At 38.8% G+C, this 27,354-nt stretch overlaps 1 pseudogene; it reads left to right on the forward strand.

The window, feature by feature from the left end:
- Positions 1 to 26,613, forward strand: LOC100358954 (phagosome assembly factor 1-like; annotated as a pseudogene).
- The last annotated feature ends 741 nt before the right edge of the window (positions 26,614 to 27,354 follow it).

A 27,354-nucleotide genomic window follows, 5' to 3' on the forward strand; every position in this document is an offset into this window, starting at 1 on the left:
ATGCCTATGTCGACATTCAACAAGACCCTGGACAGCACAACCTGGAGCTATTATAGGCTGGTGAGCACACCCACATGCTGGGTGTGGGGCATTCCCACTCTATGGAGACAGAAGCTCCTGCACTCAGGACCCTTCCAGACTTTGCCGTGTGCAGCCCTGGCTGGTCATTTGTATCCTTTCTATTTTCTCCTAAAATAAAAAGTTGAGTGTCCCCAAAGAAAAAAAGAGAGAGGGAGCAGACTGGAATATCTTCTTGAACCTGATAAACTAGGGTCTTTTTGTTTTCTACTTGTTAAACTTCTTTTTTTTTATTTATTTTTTTGACAGGCAGAGTGGACAGTGAGAGAGAGATATAGAGAGAAAGGTCTTCCTTTTCCGTTGGTTCACCCTCCAATGGCCGCTACGGCCAGCGCGCTGTGGCTGGCACACTACACTAATTCAAAGCCAGGAACCAGGTGCTTCTCCTGGTCTCCCATTCAGGTGCAGGGCCCAAGGACTAGGGCCCAAGGACTTGGGCCATCCTCCACTGCACTCCCGGGCCACAGCAGAGAGCTGGACAGGAGGGGCAACCGGGACAGAATCCGGCGCCCCGACCGGGACTAGAACCGGGTGTTCCAGCGCGCAGGGCAGAGGATTAGCCTATTAAGCTGTGGCACCGGCCGTTAAACTTCTTATTCCCACTGGCAAGGATGTGGGGAAAAGGTAGCTTAATCCACTGTTGACGGGAATACAAACTGATAAAGTCACGGTGGAAGACAGTTTGAAGATAACTCAGAAATCTGAATCTACTCCTACCATATGACCCAGCCACCCCCCTCCTCAGAATTTACCCAAAGGAAATGAAAACAACAAATAAAAGGGTCATCTGCACCTCCATGTTTATTGCAGCTCAATTCATAGTAGCCAAGATATGGAATCAACCTAAATACCCATCAACGTAAGACTGGATTAAGAAACTATGGGATATGTACTCAATGGAATACTACACAGCAGTTTAAAAACATGAAATCTGGTCATTTACAGCCAAATGAATGAATCTGGAAAATATCACACTTAGTGAAACAAGCCAGAACCAAAGGGACCAATACCATGTGTTCTCCCTGATCTGTGAGAACTAACAGATCATCTAAAAGGAAACCTGTAGAAGTGAAACTGACACTATGAAGAAGCAATTACATGAACAGCCCTGGTCTTGACTGTCGACGAACAGTTTATTATTTCATTTTATTTATTTATTATTATTTTTTTCTCTACCTAATACCACTGATTGAACTCCTTACTTAACATAGAATTAAGCATAGATGTACTAAGTCAATTGAAAATAGATTCCAGTTAAAAAGTAAGAGTGGGAAAGAGAGAGGGAGGAGCTGTACAGATCAGCACACATTCCCACAGACTTATCCCTAAGGGTGAAGCTAAAAACTTGCCATGGGACTCCAAATCCCATTTAACTGGGTGGCACTAATCCCATCTTATGTGATACAGTGACCACATTAAGTATGGAGTTCATCATATAGATAGGACCATAAGTCAAAGGGATCACATAAAGAAGACCAAGCACCTGGTAGTAACAATAGATAGAATTACAAAGGAGAGAAAGTTCCAACACGGGAAGCAGTCCACACAGCAGACTCAGAATTACAAACACTCTAAACAGCACTCACACCTCGAAATCAGCTCCTAAAGTGTTCAGATCTGACTGAAAACAAAATGAGAGCATTTCAGGCATGGAAAGCCAAGATACTGTGGCAAAAACGGTTCTGCATGAAAGATCTTGTGAGTGAGACCCCAGTGGAAAGAAGGGGCCATCAAAGAAGGAGGTACTTTTCTCTGAAGAGAGGAGAGAATTTCCACTTTGCATATGGTCCTGTTTAAAAGTCGATGAGTTTGTGAACTCAAAATGTTTCCATAGCCTTGGCAGCTCATGACAAGAGCCTCAGATGATCACTGACATCATAAATAAGAGTTTCAGTTGTTAAATCAACAACAGGAGTCACTGTGCACTTGCACCCCAAGTTGGACCTCTGTCCTTAATCAAGTGTACTATGAGAATTAACAATAAAGCTTTTCTTCAAACTGTACTTTATACTTCATGTGTCTGTGGCGGTGCAAATAGTTGGAATCTCTACTTAGTATAGAGTTGGTCTTCTGTATATAAAGTCAATTAAAAACGAATCTTAATGGAAAAGAATGGCAGCAGGAGTGGGAGGTGGGATGGGAGTGGGAATGGGAGGGCAGGAATGGGCAGAAGAAACACTATATCCCTAAAAGCTGTACATATGAAATTTGTATTCATTTAAAAAAAACTTAAAATAAAATTTAAAAAATAAACTTCTTATTCCATGAAGTATTAAACCTTTTTACTGTAATGTAAATTTAAAATGTGTTTTATTGGAAACTAAAAGAAAGACAGAAAGAAAGGGATAGGATGGAAAATGTGAGGGAAAGAGAGAGAGAGAAAGGAATATTGTTATGTTCTTAGAACTGTATTTACAGAGCACACTGAATCTGTTAAAAACTAAAAATGTTTGCATCTATGTTTATCAAATATATGGGTCTGTAAGTTCTTTATGTGTCATATTTTTGTATTGGTTTGGAATTATTCTGGTCTTGTAAAAACTTTGGCAGTTTTCCATCCTGTTCAATATTTTAGTATAGTTTGAAAAGTATTGGAGTTAGCTCCTCTTTAAATGTATTGTAGAATTCAGTGTAAAGCCATTAGGTCCTGTACTTTTCCTTGATTGAAGACCTCTAATTACTGCTTCAGTCTCACTGCATGTTTCAGGTATGTTTAGATTTTCTAAATCTTCTTGATTAAATCTTCATAGATTATATATACCCAGGAATTTATCCATCCCTTTGAGGCTCCTGAAGTTTGTTAGCACATAGTTTTTACAGTAGTTTCTTATGAGCCTTTTTATTTCAGTGCTGTTGGTTGTAAAGTTTTCTTTTTCCATCTCTAATTTTATTCATATAAATTATTTTATCTTTTTAGTCTTTATAAGTCTTGCTAAAGTATCATCTATTCTGTTTATCTTATCAAAAAATTCAACTTCATGATTCATTGATCTTTGGTAAATATTTTAGTTTCAGTTTCATTTAATTCTGTTTTAATCATTTCTTGCCTCCTGCTGATTTGGGGTCTGGTTCATTCTTGTTTTACTTGTCTTTGAGATGCATCATTAGATCACTTATTTGGGAACTTTCATTTTGTTATCTTTTTTTAAACATTTCTAGTAAATATAAATTTCCAAAGTACAGCTTATGGATTACAATGGCTTCCCCCCCTCATAACTTCCCTCCAACCCACACACCTCCAATCTCCTGCTCCATCTCCCATTCCATTCACATCAAGATTTATTTTAGATTCTCTTTATATACAGAAGATCAATTTAGTATATATTAAGTAAATATTTCAAACTTTGCACCCACACAGAACATAAAGTATAAAATACTGTTTCAGTACTAGTTACAGCATTAATTCACATTGAACAACACATTAAGGGCAGAGATCCTACATGAGGAGTAAGTGCACAGTGACTCCTGTTGTTGACTTAACAATTTGACACTCTTGTTTATGGCATCAGTAATCTCTAATCTCCGTAGGCTCTAGTCATGAGTTGCAAAGGCTATGGGAGCCTTTTGAGTTCGCTGACTTCGATCTTATTTAGACAAGGTAGTAGTCAAAGTGGAAGTTCTCTCCTCCCTTAAGAGAAAGGTACTTCCTTCGTTGATGGCCCATTCTTTCTACTGATATCACACTCACAGAGATCTTTCATTTAGGTTTTTTTTTTTTCCAGAGTGTCTTGTTTTTCCATGCCTTAAATACTCTCATGGGCTCTTCAGCCAGATCTGAATGCCTGCTGTGTATCCCACTTCCCATGTTGGATCATTCTCTCCCTTTTTTATTCTATCAGCTAGTATTTGCAGACACTATTCTTGTTTATGTGATCCCTTTGGTTCTTAATCCTATCATTATGGTCATTGTGAACAGAAATTGATCACTGGGACTAGTGAGATGGCATTGGCACATGCAAGCTTGATGGGATTGTATTGGAATCCCCTTGTATGTTTCAAACACCACCTTTTGGGGCAAGTCCGATTGAGCATGTCCCAAATCGTACATCTCCTCCCTCTCTTATTCCCACTCTTATATTTAATAGGGATCACTTTTCAGTTAAATTTGAACACCTAAGAATAATTGTGTGTTAATTACAGAGTTCAACCAATAGTATTAAGTAGAACAAAAAAATACTAAAAGGGATAAAGTGTTAAGTTGTTCATCAACAATCAGGACAAGGGCCGATCAAGTCACTGTTTCTCATAGTGTCCCTTTCACTTCAACAGGTTTCCTTTTTGGTGCTTGGTAAGTTGTCACCAATCAGGGATAACATATTTGTCCCTTTGGGACTGGATTATTTCACTGAGAATGACGTTTTCCAGATTCCTCCATTTTGTTGCAGATGACCAGATTTCATTGTTTTTTACTGCTGTATAGTATTCGATAGAGTACATGTCCCATAATTTCTTTATCCAGTCTACTGTTGATGGGCATTTGGGTTGATTCCAGGTCTTAGCTATTGTGAACTGAGCTGCCATAAACATTAAGGTGCAGACACCTTTTTTCTTTGCCAATTTAATTTCCTTTGGGTAAATTCCAAGGAGTGGGATGGCTGGGTTGAATGGTAGGGTTATATTCAGGTTTCTGAGGAATCTCCAGACTGACTTCCATAGTGGTTTGACCAGTTTGCATTCCCACCAACAGTGGGTTAGTGTCCCTTTTTCCCCACATCCTCGCCAGCATCTATTGTTGGTAGATTTCTGAATGTGAGCCATTCTAACCGGGGTGAGGTGAAACCTCATTGTGGGTTTGATTTGCATTTCCCTGATTGCTAGTGATCTTGAACATTTTTTCATGTGCCTGTTGGCCATTTCATTTTATTTTCTTTTGAAAAATGTCTGTTGAGGTCCTTGGCCCATTTCTTCAGTGGGCTGTTTATTTTGATGTTGTGGAGTTTCTTGATCTCTTTGTAGATTCTGTTTATTAACCCTTTATCTGTTGCATAGTTTGCAAATGTTTTTTCCCATTCTGTCGGTTGCCTCTTCACTTTCTTGACTGTTTCTTTTGCAGTACAGATACTTCTTAATTTGATGCAATCCCAAATGTTAATTTTGGCTTTGACTGCCTGTGCTTCTGGGGTGTTTCCCAAGAAGTCTTTGCCAGTACCTGTATCTTGCAGGTTTTCTCCAATGTTCTCTAATAATTTGATGGTGTTGGGTCATATATTTAGGTCTTTAATCCACATTGAGTTACTTTTGTGTAAAGTGAAAGGTAGGGGTCTTGCTTCATGAAGATGCACATGGAAATCCAATTTCCCCAGCACTATTTATTGAATATACTGTCCTTACTCCAGGGATTGGTTTTGGATCCTTGATCAAATATAAGCTGGCTGTAGATGTTTGAATTGATTTCTGCAGTTTTTGTTCTACTCCATTGGTCTATCCATCTGTTTCTGTACCAGTACCATGCTGTTTTGATTACAACTGCCCTGTAGTATGTCCTGAAATCTGGTATTGTGATGTCTCCAGCTTCGTTTTTGCTGCACAAGATTATTTAGCGACCTTGAACATTTTTTTCATGTGCCTGTTGGCTATCTGGAATCCTCTTTTGAAAAATGTCTATTGAGGTCCTTGGCCCATCTCTTAAGTGGGTTTTTGGTTTTGTTTTTGTGGAGTTTCTATTTCTGGTTATTAACCCTTTATCTGTTGCATAGTTTGCAAATATTTTTTCCCATTCTGTCGGTTGTCTCTTCACTCTCAACTTCTCAATTTGATGCAATCCCAATAGTTGATTTTGGCTTTGACTGCCTGTGCCTCCCGGGTCTTTTCCAGAAATTCTTTGCCTGTGCCAATATCTTGAAGGGTTTCTCCAATGTTCTCTAATAACTTGATGGTGTCAGGTCGTAGATTTAGGTCTTTAATCCATGTTGAGTGGATTTTTGTGTAAGGTGTAAGGTAGGGGTGTTGGAATGTTAATGACCTCAGCTCTTCAGTTAAAAGACACATGTCTTTAGATATGTCAATAGACATTTTTCAAAAGAGGAAATCCAAATGGCCAACAGGCACATGAAAAAATGTTCAAGGTCACTAGCAATCAGGGAAATGCAAATCAAACCCACAATGAGGTTTCACCTCACCCCGGTTAGAATGGCTCACATTCAGAAATCTACCAGCAATAGATGCTGGAGAGGATGTGGGGAAAAAGGGACACTAACCCACTGTTGGTGGGAATGCAAACTGGGCAAGCCACTGTGGAAGTCAGTCTGGAGATTCCTCAGAAACCTGAAGATAACCCTACCATTTGACCCAGCCATCCCACTCCTTGGAATTTATCCAAAGGAATTTAAATTGGCAAACAAAAAAGCGGTCTGCACCCTAATGTTTATTGCAGCACAATTCACAATAGCTAAGATCTGGAACCAACCTAAATGCCCATCAACAGTAGACTGGATAAAGAAATTATGGGATATGTACTCTTTAGAATACTATACCACAGTAAGAAACAACGAAATCCAGTCATTTGCAACAAAATGGAGGAATCTGGAACACATCATGCTGAGTGAAATAAGCCAGTCCCAAAGGGACAAATACCAGATGTTCTCCCTGATCGGTGACAACTGACTGAACACAAAAAAGGAAACCTGTTGAAGTGAAATGGACACTATGAGAAATGGTGACTTGATCAGCATAGCCCTGACTGTTAATGAACAACTTAATACATTATCCCTCTTAGTAGTTTTTTTTTTGTATGTTCTACTTAATATGACTGGTTTAATTCTGTAATTAATACACAGTTATTCTTAAGTGTTGAAATTTAACTGAAATGTGATCCCTGTTAAACATAAGAGTGGGAATAAGAGAGGGAAGAGACGTACAATTTGGGACATGCTCAAGCTGACTTGCCCCAAATGGTAGAGTTAGAAACATACCAGGGGACTCCAATTTAATACTATCAAGGTGGCATGTACCAATGCCATCTCACTAGTCCAAGTGATCAATTTCAGTTCACAATTGATCATAATAAAAGGACTAAGAGTCAAAGGGGGCACATAAACAAGTCTAGTACCTGCTAATACTAACCGATAGAATAAATAAAGGGGAGAGTGATCCAACATGGGAAGCGAGATACTCAGCAGACTCATAGAATGGCGGATGTCCTAAACAGCACTCTGGCCTCAGAATCAGCCCTAAAGCCATTCCGATCTGGCTGAAAAGCACATGAGAGTATTTCAGGCATGGAAAGCCAAGACACTCTGGCAAAAAAAAAAAAAAAAAAAAAAGCAACAACAACAACAACACACCTAAATGAAAGATCTCTGTGAGTGAGATCCCAGTGGAAAGAACAGGTCTTCAAAGAAGGAGGTACCTTTCTCTGAAGGGAGGAGAACCTCCACTTTCACTATGACCTTGTCTGAACAAGATAAGTGTCGGAGAACTCAAGGGGCTTCCATAGCCTTGGAAACTCATGATGGTGCATAGGGAGATTACTGATGCCATAAACAGGAGTGTCAGTTTGTAAAGTCAACAACAGGAGTCACTGTGCACTTACTCCTCATGTAGGATCTCTGTCCTTAATGTGCTGTACATTGAGACTTAATGCTATAACGAGTACTCAAACAGTATATTTCACTTTGTGTTTCTATGGGGGTGCAAACTGTTGAAATCTTTACTTAATGTATACTAAACTGATCTTCTGTTAAAAAAGAAAAAGAAGAAGAAATTATCAATTCCCAACTTGACTCTCACTGGGATTAAACATGAAAATAGGTCTGATCTGATTTCATCACCATTTAAAAAATCATCTATTATTTTGCACTTTATGTTTCTGTGTGGGAGCAAACTGTTGAAATCTTTACTTAATGTATGCTAAACTGATCTTCTGTATATAAAGAGAATCGAAAATGAATCCTCATCTGAATGGAAGGGGAGAGGCAGTGGGAAAGGGGAGGGTTGCAGGTGGGAGGGACGTTATGGGGGGGAAGCCATTGTAATCCATAAGCCATACTTTGGAAATTTATATTCATTAAACAAAAGTTAAAAAAAATTTTTAAAAATAAAAAAAGATAAATAAAAATAAAAAAAGATTATTTAGCTATTCGAGGTCTCCTGCGTCTCTACATGAATTTCAGCATCATTTTTTCAGGTCTGTGAAGAATGTCTTGGTATTTTGATTGGTATCAGATTGAGTCTATAAATTGCTTTTGGGAGAATGGACATTTTGATGATATTGATTCTTCCAATCCATGAGCATGGAAGATTTTTCATTTTTTTGGTATCCTCTTCTATTTCTTTCTTTAAGGTTTTGTAATTCTCATCATAGAGATCTTTAACATCCTTGATTAAGTTTATTCCAAGGTATTTGATTGTTTTTGTAGCTATTGTGAATGGATTGATCTTAGCAGTTCTTTCTCTGCCGTGGCATTGCCTGTGTATACCAAGGCCGTTGATTTTTGTGCATTGATTTTATATCCTGCTACTTTGCCAAACTCTTCTATGAGTTCCAATAGTCTCTTAGTAGAGTTCTTTGGGTCCCCTAAATAAAGAATCATATTATCTGCAAAGAAGGATAGTTTGACTTCTACCTTCCCAATTTGTACCCTTTAATTTCTTTTTCTTGCCTAATAGGTCTGGCTAAAACACCCAGAACTATATTGAATAGCAGTGGTGAGAGTGGGCATCCCTGTCTGGTACCACATCTCAGTGGAAATGCTTCCAACTTTTCCCCATTCAATAGGATGTTGGCCATGGGTTTTTCATAAATTGCTTTGATTGTATTGAAGAATGTTCCTTATATATGCAGTTTGCTTAGAGTTTTCATCATGAAAGGGTGTTGTATTTTATCAAATGCTTTCTCTGTGTCTATTGAGATAATCACATGGTTTTTCTTCTGCAGTCTGTTAGTGTGGTGTGTCACATAAATTGTTTTGCGCACATTGAACCATCCCTGCATACCAGGGATAAATCCCACTTGGTCTGGGTGGCTGATCTTTCTGATGTGTTGTTGTATTCTATTGGCCAGAATTTTATTGAGGATTTTTGCGTCTATGTTCATCAGGGATATTGGTCTGTAATTTTCGTTGGATGCTGCATCATTTTCTGGCTTAGGGATTAAGGTCATGCTGGCTTCATAGAAAGAATTTGGGAGGATTCCTTCTTTTTCAATTGTTCTGAATAGTTTGAGAAGAATTGGAGGTAGTTCTTCTTTAAATGTCTGATAGAATTCAGCAGTGACTCCATCTGGTCCTGGGCTTTTCCTTGTCAGAGGGCCTTTATTACTGTTTCAATTTCTGTCTCAGTTATGGGTCTGTTTAGGTTTTCTATGTCTTCCTGGTTCAATTTAGGTAGGTTGCATGTGTCCAGGAATCTATCCATTTCTGATAGATTTTCCTGTTTGCTGGCACACAAGTCCTTGTAGTAATTTCTGATGATTCTTTTTTATTTCTGTGGTGCCTGGTGTTACATTTCCTTTTTCATCTCTGATTTTATTGATTTGGGTCTTTCCTTTTTTTTTTTAGTTGGGCCAATGGGTGTCAATTTTGTTTATTTTTTCAAAAAACCAGCTCCTCGTTTGGCTGACTTTTTATAATTTTTTTTGGATTCAATCCTATTGATTTCTTCTCTTTCTTTCTCTTCTCCCACTAGATTTGGGTCTGATTTGCTGCAGATTTTCTAGATCCTTGAGATGCATTTAAAGCTCATTTATTTGAGGACTTTCCAGTTTCTTGATGTAGGCACCTATTGATATAAACTTTCCTATTAACATTGCTTTTGCTGTATCCCATAAGTTTTGATATGTTGTGCTGTTATCCTCATTTACTTCCAGGAAGTTTTTGATTTCTCTTTTGATTTCTTCTATGACCCATTGTTCATTCAGGAGCATGTTGTTCAATCTCCATGTGTTTGCGTATGCTCTAGGGTTTCCTGAGTTGCTAATTTCCAACTTCATTCCTCTGTGGTCTGAGAAGCTGCACTGTATGATTCTAATTCTTTTGAATTTGCTGAGACTTGCCTTATGGGCTAGCATGTGGTCAATCTCGGAGTGGGTTCCATGTACTGCTGTGAAGAATGTAAATTCTTTAAGTGTAGGATGAAAAGTTCTGTAGATAGCTGTTAGATCCATTTGGGCAATAGTATCAGTTAAATCTTCTGTTTCCTTGTTGATCTTCTGTCCGGTTGATCTGTCTATTTCTGAGAGTGGAGTATTGAAGTCCCTCAGTACTAATTGTATTGGAGTCTAAGTCTCCCTTTAAGCCCCTTAACAACAGGAGAATATATTTTGAAATTATGTCCATGCTTCTGATATGATATTAACATCCAAAATATGTAAGGAGCATATGAAGTTCATCAACAACAAAACAATGCAGTTAAGAAATGGGAAAATGATTTGAATGAACATTTTTATAAGCATTTCTGCTTTCTTTTTTTTCTGTCAAGCAGAATTAGATAGAGAGAGAGAGAGAGAGAGAGAGAGAGAAAGAAAGGTCTTCCTTTTCCGTTGGTTCACCCCCCAAATGGCCGCTATGGCCGGCGCTGCGCCAATCCGAAGCCAGGAGCCAGGTGCTTCCTCCTGGTCTCCCATGCGGGTGCAGGGCCCAAGGACTTGGGCCATCTTCCACTACCTTCCCAGTCCGCAGCAGAGAGCTGGACTGGAAGAGGAGCAACCAGGACAGAATCCAGCACCCCGACCAGGACTAGAACCCGGGGTGCCAGTGCAGCAGGTGGAGGATTAGCCTAGTGATCCGTGGGGCTAGCCTGAATGAACATTTTTTAAAAGCAGTATAAATGATGATACTTGGTCTCACTAGCCACTAGGGAAGTGCAAGCAAAAATCACATTAAGGTATCATTTCACTTTAGTTAGAATGACTATTATCCAGAAATCAAAAATAACAAATGTTATTTAATTGTGGTGAAAAGGGAACCAGAATACATTATTGTTTGTAATGCAAATTTAAAAATAATGTGGAGATTCCTAAAAATATACATCATTAGATAATCTATTTGAGATGTTTCTCTTCTTTAATATAAGCACTTAATGGTATATCCTTCCCTGTTAATACTGCTTTGTTGTGTCCCCTAGGTTTTGATACTTTGTGCTTTCATTTTTATTTATTTTAGGAAAATTGCTGATTTCCTTTTTGGTTTCTAAAATGACTGATTGGTCATGTAGTAGCACGTTGCTTAATTCTCAAATATTTGTGAATATTCTATTGTTTCTTTTGTTGATTTTTGGTTTTAGTCCTTTACAATCTTAGAAAATACATTATATGATTTCACTTTCTCTTTAACATTTTACTGAGACTTGATTTGTGTCTATCCTAGATAATGTTCCATGTGTTGAAAAGAATGTGTATTCTGTAGCTTTTGACTGAAATGTCCTGTAAATGTCTGTTAGGTCCATTGATTCAAAAGTATGATTCAACTCTGATTCATCTTTTTTGATTTTTATCAAGATGATCTATCCATTGATGAAAGTGGGGTGTTGAAGTAATCACCTATTATTGTACTGGAGTCTATCTAGGCCTTTAGGTCTAGCAATATTTTCAGTATATAGCTATGTATTCTTGTATTGGGTGTGAATACATTTATTATTGCTATATCTTCTTGCTGAATCAATCCTTTTATCCAAATAAAATGTCCTTTTTTGTCTTATTTTACAGTTTGTTTAAAGTCTACTTTATTTGATCTGAGGATAGCTACTGCTTCTGCGTTTTGGTTACCATTTGCCTGGCATAGCTGATCTAGCCCCTCACTTTCAGTCTATATGTGTTTTTATTTGTGAAGTGTGTTTCTCATAGGCAGCATGAAGTGGGGTCTTGGTTTTGTATCCATTCAGTGAACTTCTATCTTTTGACTGGGGAACTTAATCTTTTATATACAATGCTAGTATTGATAGATTGAAAACTAACATCTGTCATTTTGCTGATTGGTTACTGATTATATCTGCCTTATTTGTGAATAGATCAACCATATGACTAGAAATACATCCAAAGAAAAAGAAGTTAACCCATGAAAGAGCTACCTGCAACTTATAAGTTTTGCAGGACTATTCACAATAACACAGAAACACAGTCATCAATATGAAAGAAGGTAAAGGAAGGAAACCTCACAGTAAAAAGATCACAGGAATTTCAAAGCATATATTAGAAAATATCTTTGGGAAAAGGCAGGGCAAAGTTACTACTAATCAATAGTCACATTGAACGTTAATGTCCTCAACTCTCCAGTTAAAAGACACAGATTGGCTGATTGGGTTGAGGAACAAAACCCAACTATTTGCTGCTTACAATAAATACATCTTTCCAACAAAGATGCATACAGGCTGAAAGTGAAAGGCTGGAAATGAAAAAAGAGTGGGCATAGCCATCTTAATATCAGACAAAATAAACTTTAACACAAAAACTGTTAAGAGAGACAAAGAGGGCACTATATAATGATTAAGTGCTCAGTTCAACAGGAAGATATGACGATTATCAATGTATATACACCTAATTACAGGGCACCAGCAGGTTAAAGCCCCAGCCTGCAATGCTGGCATTCCAAATGGGAGTTGGTTCAAGTCCCAGCTGCTCCACTTCCAGTCCAGCTTCCTGCTAACTTTGCCTGGGAAAGCAATGGAGAATGGCCCAAATACTTGAGCCCATGCACCCATGTGTGAGACCCAGAAGACACCCTTGGCTCCTGGCTTCAGCCTGGCCCAGCCCCAGTCATTGCAGCTATTTGGGTAGTGAACCAGCCAATGGATGACCTCTCTCCCCGTGTCTCCACCTCTCTCTGTAACCCTGCCTTTCAAATAAATAAAATAAATTTTAAAAAAAAGAAAATATATTCTCTCCTTCTATTGGTCCACTCTTCACTCTATTGATTGTTTCCTTTGTTGTGCAGAAGCTTCCTAGTTTGATATAATTCTGCTTGTCTAGTTTTATTTTACTACCTATGCTTCTGGAGTCTCATCCAAAAAACTGTTTCACACGCCAGTAAAATGGAGTGTTTCCATTGTATTGTCCCCCAGTAGTTGCATGGTTTCCAGACTCATATTTAGATTTTGATCCACTTTGACTTTATTTTTGTAAAGGGTATAAGAGAGAGGTCTCATTTCAGACTTGTGGATTTTCTATAAAGACGATCTGTCCATTGATGTTTTCCTGACACCACTGGTAGGAGAGACTGTCTTTTGGCCAGAGAGTGCTTTTATCATCATTGTCAAAGACAAATTGGTTGTAAATGCTTGGATTTATTTCTGAGATCTCTTTTCTGTTCTATTGATGTATGTGTCTACTTTTATGACAGTGCCATACAATTTGAGTTACAATAGCCCCATAGTATGCCTTGAAATTTGGTATTGTGATACCTCCATCTTTGCTATTATTGTTCGCGATTGGTTTCTCAGAGGCCAGCATTGTGGTACAATGAGTGAAATCGCCACTTGTGATGTCAGCATCTCATACCAGATTGCCAAACTGGTAACTGACCTGCTTCCCATCCAGCTTCCTATTAATGCACATGGGAAGTCAGTATACAAATATCCAAGCACCTGCATCCCTGCCACCCATGTGGGATACCCAGATGGAGTTCCTGACTCCTGACTTAGTCCTGGTCCAGTCCTGGATGTTATGGTCATTTGGGGAACCAGCAAATGAAATCTCTCTCTCTCTCTCTCTCTCTCTCTCTATATATATATATATATATATATATATATATATATATATATATAGTTCTCTTTCTCTTGTCTTTCAAATAAATGAATGAACCTTTAGGAAAAAATGACTGCTTTGGCTATTTGCCTTTTGTGTTTCCATTTGACTTTTAGGATTTTTTTTTTTAGTTCTATGAAGAATTCATTGGTATTTTGATGGATACTACATTGAATCTGTAGAGTGCTTTGGACATTTTGGGCATTCTGAAAATATTAATTTTTGTGATCTATGTACATGGCAGGTCTTCCCAATTTTGAGTCTTCTTTAATGTATTTCATTGGTGTTTTATAATTTTCATTGTAGAAGTCATTCACAAAATAAAATTTATTCCAAGTATATGATTTTTGTTAACTGTTGTGAATGTGCTCTTTGTCAGCAAGATTAGTGTTGGTGCATAAAAATAGTGCTGACACTGTGTGTTGATTTTATTTCCTGAAACTTTGCTGCATTCACTTATTAGATCACTTATCCATCCCTTTGCATATCTTTTGGTTCCTCTATATATAGGGTCATGTCATCTAACTTTCTTCTTTCCTATTCATATGTCTTTCATTTCTATTTTTACCTAAAAGCTCTAGCTAAAATGTCCAAAACTATACTGAATAAGAATTGTGAGAGTGGACATCATGTGTGGTTCAGGATTTTAGTGGAACTGCTTTCAGCGTTTGTACATTCAATATGTTGTTGACTGTGGGCTTGTCATATACAGTCTATTTTTGTGATAAGGTGTGTCCTTCTATGACTAACTTGTTCATGAGTGGCTTTTTTATTATCATGAATGGATGTTATATTTAATCAAATGTTTTTCCTGCATCTGTGGAGATCATATGATTTTTATCCTTCATTCAGTTGCTGTGATGTATTACATTTATTGTTTTGTGTATGCTTCAATATAATCGTGAAAAATCTCACATTTATTGATTTGTGTATGTTAAACCATGCATGAAACCCTGAGATAAATTCTACTTGGTCAGGTTGAATTATCCTTTTGATGTGTCACTGGATTTTATTTTCTAGTAATTTGTTGAAAATTTTGCAACTGTGTTTATCAGGAATATTTTCTATAGTTTTCTTTTGCTTGTGTTATCCTCCTTTAATTTGAGAATTAATGGAATACTGGCATCTTAGTGTGAGTTTAGATGGGATCCCTCCCTTTCAATTTGTTGGTAGTTTAGGGGGAACTGGTGTTAGTTCGACCTTATGAGTTTGGTAGAATTCAGCATGAAAACATCTGATCCTTAGCTTTTCTTTGTTGGTAGACTCTATAACTGATACAAATGCCATCACTGGTTATCGGTCTGTTCAAGTTTTGTGTGTCTTCATAATTCAATTTGGGTAAGTATACACTTCCAGACTTTTGTTCATTTATTCTAGGTTTTCCAATTTGTCAGTATAGATTTGTTCAGAAAGGTTTCTAATGATTCTTTGTATTTTTTGGCTTCAGATGTAATATCTCCTTTTTTAATTTTTTATTTTATTGACTCAGTCTTTGCATTTCTTCATTAGGCTGGCTAACGGTTACCAATTTTATCTTTTCAAAGAACCAAGTCTTCATCTCATTAATCATTTGCATCATTTTAATATCTGTTTTGTTTATTTCTTCTCTAATTTTTATTATATAACTCCTACTATTAATTTGCAGTTTAGCTTATTTTTCTGAATTCTTGAGATGCTCACTTATATTTTATATATCTTTACATTCATTTGATGTGGAGTCTTATTGCTATAAACTTTCTTCTTACACACTGCTAATGCTGTATCTTGTAAGCTTTGATACATTGTGTGTTCCTTTTCATCAGTTTCAAGTAATTATTAAAATTTCCCTTTAAATTTTTTTAATGACTCGTTGTTTATTCAGTAACATATTGTTCATTCTCCACGTATTTTATAATTTCAAGAGATTCTTTTGTTGTGAATTTTAAGCTTTATTCTATTGTGATCAAAAAGATGTATGATATGATTTCAATTTTTTTAACTTGCTGGGATTTATTTTGTGGCTTAGTACATGATCTATCCTACAGAATGCAATGCATGCTAATGAGTAGAGCTGTATTCTCATCTCTCAATTATGGGATAGAATGATCTGTAAATGTGTATTAGGTCCATTCAGTCTATAGTATAGATCTCTTCTATTATTTGTCATTTTTTGGTCTGGTCAATCTGTCCTTTATTGAAAATGTGGTGCTGAAGTCTTCTAAGACTATTGTATTGGAGCTTATTTCTCCCCTTAGATTTACTAACCTTTTTTTATAAAACTGGGTGATCTGACAATAGGTGAATATGCACTTATAGTTGTCATATCTTCTTGTTTAATTAGGCACTTGATTATTATATAGTGATCTTCTTTGTGTCAACTAACAGTTTTTACCTTAAATTCTAATTTGGTTGATATAAGTATAACTACTCCTACTGTTTTTCTACTTCCTTTGCATGAAATATCTTTTTTCTTTCTTTCACTTTTAGTCTATGTGTCTTTACTAGTGAAGTGCAATTCTGGTAAGCAGCACATTTGAGTCTTGTTTTTATTCTATCTATTAAACTAGTCTGCATATTTTAGTTGAGGAATTTATTTCACTTATGTTCAAGTTTATTATTGATAAATAATGACATTGTCCAGCCATTTTTTTAAAGTTGCTTTTCTTTGTTTTGAGTATAATTGTTCTTTTTCTAGTAAGTTTCGTAATTTCATCACTTTCATGATGAAGGTTGCCTTTTCTAGTTTCTGTACACTGGGATCCATTAAGTATTATTTGAAAAGCTGGTCAGGTGATGATGGATTATTCATATTTTGCTTTCCTTTATGTTTTCATCATTTGTGAATCATAGTCTTTCTGTGTAAAGTATTCTGCTTAGGTGGGGACTTTTTGCTTTCATTTATTTTTTTTCATTTCAGAGTTTAGACTCCTCACTCCCTCCAATTCTGTAAAGTTTCTGTTGAAAAATCTGCTGTTAATATAATGGGAATTCTTTTAAAAATTGCCATTATGTTCTTAGAACTGTATGTTAAATCTTTTAAAAATGAATTAAAAATTTAAATAAATTTTTTTTTCAAAAGCTTGCTGGGGGATGGAGTTGTAGCAGAGCAAAGTTTAAGCCTCCACTTAAAATGCCAGCATCCCACATTGGAGTGCCAATTTGGATCCTGACTGCTGCACTTCTGACCCAGCTACCTGATAATGCCCCAGGAAGACAAAAGAAGATGATCCAAGTTCTTGGGCCCCTGTCACCCTGTCAGCAAGGGAACCAGTTGGTGTCCTTCATTCCTAACTTTGGCCTGGACCAACTCCAGCAATTGCAGGCATTTGGGTTGTGAGCCAGAAGATGGATGATCGATCGAGATTTCTTTCTCTCCCTCTCTCCCTCTACCACTCCCTCTCCCTCTCTCCCCCCCTTCCATTTAAAATAAACAATAATCTTTTTTTCATAATTGACCTGATATTTTTTCTTATAAATTTTAGAATTACCCTTTGTATAGTACTTCGAAGGTTTCACTTTAATGGATCATGGTGTTCTTTTCTGATAACATCAATTTGGGGTTCTCAGAGCATCCTACATGGACACCCACATCTTTCTTGAAATTGGGGAGGTTTTCAGCAATTTTTTCATGAAATAGGTTTGCAAAGCCACTCCTTTTCTCTGTTTTGTTGGGAACTCCCAAAATTCTAATATTGGTTCACTTGATGGTATCCCAGAGATCCCGAACACTCTTTTAATTTTTAATTCCTATTCCTTCCTGTCTGGTCTAGTTGAGATACTCCAGAAGACCTGTTCAATACTGGAAATTCAGGACGAGTATTGTGGCATAGTAGATTATGCTGAAATTTGCAACACTGGCATCCCATATCAGAGTGTCAGTTCATGTTCTGGCTGTACACTCCTGATCCAGCTTACTGCTAATGTACCTGAGAAACCAGTGTAATATGCTCTAAGTATTTGCACCCCTGACACCCATCTGGAGACCTGGATGGAGTTCTGGGCTTCTAGCTTTGATTTCGCCCAGTTCCAGCCATTGTTGCCATATGGTGAGTGATTGGAAGATCATTCTATCTATCTATCTACCTATCTATCTATCTATCTTTCTCTCCTTATATCCCTTTGCCAAATAAATAAGTAAAATGTATTCATTGTTCTGCTTGATCTAATTTATTTTTTAGTCTCTCAACTATATTTCTATTTGATTTATTTATTTCTCCCTTTCTAATGTTTCTATTTTGTTATTTTTAATATCTATATCTCTTCACTGAATTTCTCATTCATACCACACATTTGATTTTTTATTTAATTCTTTACCTATATTCTCTTGTATCTATTTAAATTTTTTTTTATTTTTCTTTACAACTTTTCATCAGACATTTCATCAATCTCCTTTTCTTCATGACCTGCTACTAAACAATCATTTTATTCCCTTGGGGGCCCATATTGACATGTATTTTCTTATTTATTGTGTTCTTGCATTGATTTTGTACATCCAGGGATTAGCTGTTTCTGTCACTTTAGAGAGTGGTTTCTATGGTTTGAAGAGTTTTTCTTTTTTTTTTTTTTTTTTTTAAGATTTTTTTTTTTTAATTTTTTTTTTTTTTTTTTTTGACAGGCAGAGTGGACAGTGAGAGAGAGAAACAGAGAGAAAGGTCTTCCTTTGCCGTTGGTTCACCCTCCAATGGCCGCCGCGGCCGGCGCGCTGCGGCCGGCGCACCGCGCTGATCCGATGGCAGGAGCCAGGAGCCAGGTGCTTTTCCTGGTCTCCCATGGGGTGCAGGGCCCAAGCACCTGGGCCATCCTCCACTGCACTCCCTGGCCACAGCAGAGGGCTGGCCTGGAAGAGGGGCAACTGGGACAGAATCCGGCGCCCCAACCGGGACTAGAACCCGGTGTGCCGGCGCCGCTAGGCGGAGGATTAGCCTAGTGAGCCGCGGCGCCGGCCAAGAGTTTTTCTTTTAGATATACCTTTAGTATCAGTTTGATTGACTATTCTGTCTTTATATTAATTGGCCCACATAGTGCAGTCTCCCATACCTTTTGGAAATACAGTTGATGATAGCAGTAGTGAGAATCTAGAATACTCATGTGGCCAAGTATAACTGCTGTGGTCCCTGTCAGGCTGGTCCTTAGCCATCTCTCCCAGTGGAAAAACTAGAATCAGGAATTTCTTAACAGCAGGCCCTTCTGGTGATATATGTGGGCCTGCTACACAGACCCAAGGCACTATTCAAGTCAAGAGCTGGAGTTGCAAGATCCATGGTGACACTGGGAGTAGGCTGAATTCATTGGCCTCCCAGCCAGAACCTAGCTCCAAGATGCCCAAGAGTAGCGCAAATCATGGGTAGGAGCGGAGAGTCCAGCAGATGCTATCTGAAAGTGGTTGATATTGAGTGTGATTTTGGATTTGCAACATCAGACCAAGTAATCTCAGGTCATTCTGCATGGGCACATATTGAACAGGGTGGGTATTAGAAACCCCAGCTGAAGCCTTGGAGAGGTACATAAATCTGATAGTTCCATGGGAAGACCCAGAGCACTGAACCCCTACCTGGACCAGGGTAGGCACAGAAACCCTGGATCAAAACCCCCAACTAATGATCTAGATAGTATGTGAGAATCCTGAGCCAGACCACTGGGCAGCAGGCTAATAGAGCTCAGCTGTTTGTGGGAAGGTCAAAAGCCCAATGTGATGGGTACAGCACAGAAACCAAGGCTACTATTAGTAGTAGGAGGTGCTGGATCTGAGGAGTGTGGAGCTCAGGCTGCAGAACCTTCACTAGGTTGGTGTTGGGAGAATGCTTGACAAATTGTCCAGAGTGATTTCAGTGTGAAGAACACCTTCACAAGACTGACATTGTGGCATAGTGGGTTAAACTTTTGCCAGCAACATTGGCATCCAATATAGGTGCAAGTCCAAGTCCAAGCTACTCCACTTCTGATGCTACTCCCTACTAATGCTCCTGGGAAAGCATCAGAATATGGCCCAAAACTTGTGCCTTCAAACCCAAGTAGGAGTACTGAGAGAAGGTCCTGGCTCCTGACTTCAGTCTGTCCAGCCCTGGCCATTGCGGCCATTTGAGGCATGAACTGGTAGATGGAAGACCAATCTGCTGTGTCTGTGTCTGTGTCTGTGCCTGTGTCTGTGTCTGTGTCTGTGTCGGGGTGTGTATGTGTGTGTGTGTGTCCTTTTCCTCTGTGTAACTCTGCCTTTCAAACAAATAAATAAGTCTTTGAAAAAAAGAGCATCTATACTGCTGAAACATGTACATTTTCCCAATTATGTTCATTCTCCCAAATGTGCACACTATCCAGAGCATGTACACATTCTCTATTTCATGATCAGACGTTACTACAAGAACCATCCCTAGTGCATAGGCAGCTCTGAACCATATTGGACAGACTGAGCAGTGCCATCGGAACCCTGTCCAAGTCAGTGTGCACAAGTTCCAGTATCAATGAGGGAAGTTTTGAGAAGCAGTTGAGGGAAGAGAACGAGGGGGAAAAGGATGATCCTCAAGTCTGAAGATCAGGTACCCTATAGAATCTTAAGGGCTTGATAACCCAGCTTTCATGTTCCCACTGTTCATGAGGTGCAGAGTGTTGTCTGGGCTATGGTGCTGTGGTCATCCTTGATGTTGGGCTCAATTGTATCTGTGAAGCTTCATTCATTTTCATGAATCCCAAGATTCATGAGCTACATCATGATATGTAGGAGCTTCTGTCTCCTAGTGCAGTATGGAATCTCCCAGTGACTCCTTTCTTAAGCTGTTGCCACACTGCCTCAGTCTGTCCTCTGAGGATTATGGGGAGAGAACAACATGAGTCCCTACTGAGCTTCTGGACTATGGTGACTGAATTTCTATCTAGCAAGGATGCCCACATAAGGTATTTTTGCACATGGGCTCTGGAAATACTTGGCTGCTCACCTTTTCTCCTGCAACAGGGAATCACCCTGGCCATAGTGTGATTCAGTTGTTATTTGGTTTTGTTCATCTATCTATGCTTTTCTGTCTTGCTGTTCTACAATGATCTCACTGTTCCTTTACTGTCCTTTACTGTCTTCCTCAGGTACTCACCACAAGATGTTGTTGTCTTGGGTCCTCTCGGTGGAGAACAAGGCTAATACTGGGCTTCTCTTTTTGGTCATCTTGAAAACCTATCATGTTTATTCTTATTAAGTAATTTTTTTATATTTTTCTTCAAATTCCTCTCATTTTTCATCTCAGGCTGCTGATGTATCAGGCAAGTTTCCCTGCTTGTGCATAGTTACTATTGCTATAATAAAAATATTAGGTTTATCTTCTAAGAAAGAACATTTACTATCAATTACAGACCCATAGTAAAAAAAGGGGAAAGTAACATTGAGGCCCAAATCAATCTCCCCATACAGAGTTTGTGGGAATGTCTGCAGTTGAGGTAATTGTGGTAGAACTCAGTGAGACAAAGCAACAGAACATAATAGGTTTAGAAGATGGTTGTGAAGAAAGTCCTTTGAGAACAGGCCATCAAAGAAGGAGGTACCTTTCTCTGAAGGGAGGAGAGAACTTCCACTTTGACTATGGCCTTGTCTAAGATCAGAGTTTGTGAACTCAAGAGGCTTCCATAGCCTTGGCAGCTCATGACAAGAGCCTTGGGTGATTACTGACGTCATAAATAAGAGTGTCAATTGTTAAATCAACAACAGGAGTCACTGTGCACCTGCTCCCCACATAGGATCTCTGTCCTTAAAGTGTTGTACTATGTGAATTAATGGTATAACTAGTACTCAAACAGTACTTTATACTTTGTGTTTCTGGGCAGGTGCAAACTGTTGAAATCTTTACTTAGTACATACTAAGTTGATCTTCTGTATATAAAGATAATTGAAAATTAATCATGATGAAGAATGGGATGGGAGAGGGAGTGGGAGATGGGATGGTTGCAGGTGGAAGAGAGGTTATAGGAGGAAAAAGCCGCTATAATCCAAAAGTTGTACTTTGGAAATTTATATTCATTAAATAAAAGTTTAAAAAAGAATTTAAAAAAAAGAAAGTCCTTTGAGTATATGCCTCGACAAATCATATCTTTACATACATCAAATGTTCCAAGATGGCTACCAAAACCTCATTGGAGGTGTGTCATTTAACATTATAATGAACTATAGTTAACTGTACAGTAGGTCTGAGTTGATCTGTGAAGGCTCATATTACATGGTTGACTACAACCAGTTCCCTCCCTTTTATCAGGGACACTGGAAAAACAGTGCAACAGATTTAGGTGAGGAGGGTTGGGCTTTTTGGTTTTTTGTTTTGTTTTGTTTTGTTTTTTGCTTTTTTAATTCATGTGGTTGTTTTCTTGCATACATAAACTCCTACATGAACAATTATTAATTCTAAGATCCTTTTATTTATCAACATTTTTTTGGTTGGCCAAAACAGAATCCAATGGGGAGTCTGAAGGGATTGCCAATTTATGTCAAACCCTCACCATTGCAGTTTTGCAATAGTAAAAGTAAACAGATTTCAAAATTAAAGATCAAAGTTTCTTGCAAATATTTACTAAAACATCAATATTTTAAGAAAACTTGTTGTTTTGACACAGAGAATCAAATTCTAGTATTGTGTCAGGGTACCTTTGATATTAAAGCTCAACTTTCAGAAATTCATATCAATAATTCCCTTTGAACTTTTTCCAGTTGATTTCACATAAGATTTATATGTTATAAACGATTTATAACATTTTTACCTGATTGTTCTGTACTTTTCCTCTTTCTCAATGAATATCACACATCTTACTTTAGGAAAATTATTACTCTTTTTTCCCTTGAACAAAACGTATTTCACATATCCCACTATTTCACTTACCAAAATCATGTCTCACCTTTTTTCATATACTTAATTGTTCTTCCTTTTGAAGTATCAAATGAGTTTAGAAATTAAATTTTTAGAGGGATACATTCCAGGAAGTATTGAGCTAAACATCGGCAAATTTTAGAGGGGAAAAATTGTATATAAACCCAAAATAAGGCTCAGCCTGATTCTTTTACTTCTCATTTACAAAAAAAAAAAAAATGCAAAAGTCATTTTTTAGCACTTCAGTAAGGAACTTTTATATATCCCCTTTTGAAAGAGATCTTTCTTTGACAACATTGTGGTCAATCATCATTCTGTAGCTATATTGTATTTGACCTTTGTTGCCAGAATGGACCTGTGCTGGCCATTGGCCTCACACCAGAGAGAAAGTTATTAATCACCAGGAGTTAGTGTCAGAAATTCTTTTAGCCATGTTCAAGCAACAAATAGGTTATAGAAGGAGTTGTTCTTAGGCTAACTGTACCTACAGCCCATTGTCAAATTTAACTTTATCTGTTCTGTAGCTGACAGTCATCATTTCAAAGGGCTGTACCAGGGGCAAGGGTGCCACAGCAGCTCAAGCCTCCCCTTAGGATAACTGCATCCCACTTTGGAGTGCTGGTTCAAGTCTTGGCTACTCTGCTTCTGAACCAGCTCCTTACTAATGTGCCTCATAGACAGCAGATGATGGCTCACATACATGAATTCCTGCACCCTATGTGGGATACCTAGAAGTTTCTGGCTCCTTGCTTCAACCTGGCCCAGCCCCAACTGTTGTAACCATTTGGGGGTGAACCAGTAGGTGGAAGAGATCTCTCTCTCTCTCTCTCTCTCTCTCTTTCTCTCTCTCTCTCTTTCCTTCTCCCCCTTTGTCTTTTGAATAAATAAACGTTATTTTAAAAAAGTGATGCACCAGCATTATTTTGGTGGGACCTGTACTTCTAAAGAATGCTGACAGGGCACAGGCATATATCTCAAAAAGCATAATACAAAACAAACATCAAAAAGAACATAATAAATTGAATTTCATCTTAAAAACAATAAATAGAGTTTAATGTAATGTGAACTGCATTATAGTTTGAGGGTTGACTATCTGTACAAGTGCAGTAGGAGAAGTTGTTTACCATATAATCTCAGATTTAGAAAACTCTCAAAGTTAGGAGGCCTAATCAAGGCAGTTTCCATTTTTTTTACTGCAACATCTAATCTTCTCAGCTAATAGGGCCTATTCAAAAGTGATAGTCTTGGCCAGTGCCGCGGCTCAATAGGCTAATCCTCCGCCTTGCAGTGCCAGCACACCAGGTTCTAGTCCCGGTCGGGGCACCGGATTCTGTCCCAGTTGCCCCTCTTCCAGGCCAGCTCTCTGCTGTGGCCCGGGAGTGCAGTGGAGGATGGCCCACGTGCTTGGGCCCTGCACCCCATGGGAGACCAGGATAAGTACCTGGCTCCTGCCATCGGATCAGTGCGGTGCACCGGCCGCGGCGGCCATTGGAGGGTGAACCAACGGCAAAGGAAGACCTTTCTCTCTGTCTCTCTCTCTCTCACTGTCCACTCTGCCTGTCAAAAAAAAAGTGATAGTCTTATTTATTTATTATATGGCTGTGAAACTTTAAAATCATGTATTCTGAGTACGGTTTTATATGTGTGATTCCAGTTGTATCCTATTATGAAGAAAACAGATTCCTATGGAAGTTGCATGAACAATCACATTGTCATGAAAAACAAAAAGCACTCACAAGTAGTTTTTGAATTTTGGAGGAATTAAATAGGAAGAAAAATGTCCAGGTTCTCTGCAACCAACAGGTATTTCTACTGAAGCCTGGAAAGAGTTTCTTTTCAACCAAAGTCATGAAGCAGAAGCCGCAGGCTGGAAGTAGAAGACACATTGTAGCAGGTTTTGTTTTTCTGGTTTCCAAACTTTATTAGTAGGGGAAGCAAGGGACTGCCCACAATTGTCGCCTTTAAGTTATGATCTCATTCATTTTTTAACTTTTATTTAATGAATATAAATTTCCAAACTGCAGCTTATGGAGTACAATGGCTTTCCCCCCCATAACTTCCCTCGCATCCACAACCCTCCCCTCTCCCGATCCCTCTCCCATTCCATTCACATCAAAATTCATTTTCAATTATCTTTATATACAGAAGATCAATTTAGCATATATTAAGTAAAGTTTTCAACAGTTTGCACCCACATAGAAACACAAAGTGAAAAATATTGTTTGAGTACTAGTTATACCATTAAATCTCAATGTACAGCATATTAAGGACAGAGATCCTACATGGGGAGTAAGTGCACAGTGACTCATGTTGTTGACTTAACAAACTGACACTCTTGTTTATGGTGTCAGTAATCACCCTAGGCTCTTGTCATGAGTTTCCAAGGCTATGGAAGCCTCTTGAGTTTGCAAACTCTGATCTTATTTAGACAAGGTCATAGTCAGAGTGGAAGTTTACTCCTCCATTCAGAGAAAGGTACCTCCTTCTTTGATGACCTGTTCTTTCTACTGGGATCTCACTCACAGAGATCTTTCATTTAGGTCATTTCATATTTTTTTGCCAGAGCATGTTGGCTTTCCATGCCTGAAATACTCTCATGGGCTTTTCAGCCGGATCTGAATGTCTTAAGGGCTGATTCTGAGGCCAGAGTTCTGTTTAGGACATCTGCCATTCTATGAGTCTGCTGTGTATGCCGCTTACCATGTTGGATCGTTCTCTCCTTTTTAATTCTGTCAGTTAGTATTTGCAGACACTTGTCTTGTTTATGTGATCCCTTTGCCTCTTAGACCTATCATTATGATCAATTGTGAACAGAAATTGATCACTTGGACTAGTGAGATGGCATTGGTACATGCCACCTAATGGGATTGAAATGGAATCCCCTGGCACGTTTCTAACTCTACCATTTGGGGCAAGTCCAATTGAGCATGTCCCAAATTGTATGATCTCATTCTTAACCTGACTCTGGACAGGATCAAACTTTTGATTGATGTTCTCAATCAGAGACTTAAGGTGTGTGAAGTATATGACTACACTAAAGTAAAATTAAAATATTGTGGAGTGCATTTTGGTTCTAAGGCCATAGCTCCTACCAGTCTTTGGGTGTGATCCATCCTAGAGCGTACAACTCTGCTGAGCAACACTTCCACCACAACTTCAGAGTACTGCCTTATTCTTTTCAGACTCCTAGACTCAGGCTCCCAAGTATGAGCCCAGTTTTGCCCATGGACTATTTTCTGTCCAAATACAACACAGAGCAACTGTAAAACAAATGTATATCTACTATGGAAACAGCCTACAGGACACAAGGCTCCTGCGATGGCCCTGAGCTGTGTCCTGGACAATGTTTATAGTGAAAGTGTACATGTTCTTCGAGCTGGAACTGGACCCTCAGACTTACAACTTTATCTACTTGCTGCAGGTGTTGGAACCAGCCTGTTGGCAGATGCCAAGAAGTGGGCATTTGAAATTTCAGTATATTTTGGTGATGCCTGCCAAGATGTTTTTAGCATGCCTGGCTCTCCACACAAGGTTTTCTATAAATGTGAAGACAAGATGAAAATTTGTTATGCTTGCTCTTATAAGCAAGTTCCACCTAAGGGCCATGACCACTTTTTTTAATTATTTCATTTTTAATTATTTCACTCTTGGAGTACACATCTGGTTTGATGCAAATACACATAAAATGAAGAAGTTTGTCCTACGCAGCAATTACCCTGGAATTTATAATTTTAACATCTGTCACTGCTGTAAGTTCAAGATCCCACCAGCCATAAAGAAAGAAAATGCAGATAATCAGACAGAAATATGTACAGCCTACAGCAAGTAGAACAATCTCCAGGAGCTCCTGGATCATATGGTGGAAAAGCCTGTTGTCGTGAACAGATCCCCCTCTCTATACACCAACACATTTGGCTCCACATTCTACTTTGGTCTTTGATGTACCATCTTTGAAGTCGTAAAGAACCACCACAGTTCTCATGACTCTATATGCCTGCCTCTGCCCCCAGGCTTGGTGCCCACCTGAGAACAGCAAAGCTCCCATAGGGACATCACTCCATGCCTCTCTGCCCTGTGGAAATGTGCATTGTGGCCTCCCTGTGCCACACTGTGGGTTTTCTCAGATGCCTTGCCAGTGTTGAAGAGCTGCTGTGGTGTTTGGAGCTGGGGCTTGGGCAATGCTATGCAGGGGATGAGGATTCCACATATGCTTCTGTCTGTCCTCAACCTGCTGGTGTCAACAGAGGACACAGACTACAAAGAGAAATGCAAACTTTGATCATTGATACCTGGTTCCCACTCCTCTTGGACAAAGTTTTCAAGGTCGTATATGCCTCCACTCTGCCCCAACCTGACTGGCAGGGCTGCGTGTGTCCAGCCTCTTTGCCTCTTTTATCTAATGTCAAAGTTTTAGCCCAGTACATCCTTCTGTTGTATTTCAGTGATCTGTTCTGCACTGTGGGCCAGCTCCCTGCCCCAACTGTGGGCACTGTCCTCCAAGCCAGGTCCACGGCTCATAGTCTCTGGGGGCTCAAGGAGGGCTGGGTTGCTCCATCTCCTCACAGGTCTTGCTGATGGGAAGTAGTGTACATGTGCTTTAAAAAATATTAATTCTGGGGCTGGTGCTGTGGTGTAGTAGGCTGAGCCTCTGCCTATGGCATCAGCATCTGATATGGGCCCTGGTTCACATCCCAGTTGCTATTTTTCCCATCCATCTCTGTGCTTATGGCCTGCAAAGCAATGGAATTTGCCCAAAAACTTGGGCCTCTGCACTCACATGGGAGACCT

This window comes from Oryctolagus cuniculus, chromosome 5 (genome assembly GCF_051225735.1).
Source record: "Oryctolagus cuniculus isolate XC-2025 breed Fujian yellow rabbit chromosome 5, ASM5122573v1, whole genome shotgun sequence".
Lineage (NCBI taxonomy): Eukaryota > Metazoa > Chordata > Mammalia > Lagomorpha > Leporidae > Oryctolagus > Oryctolagus cuniculus.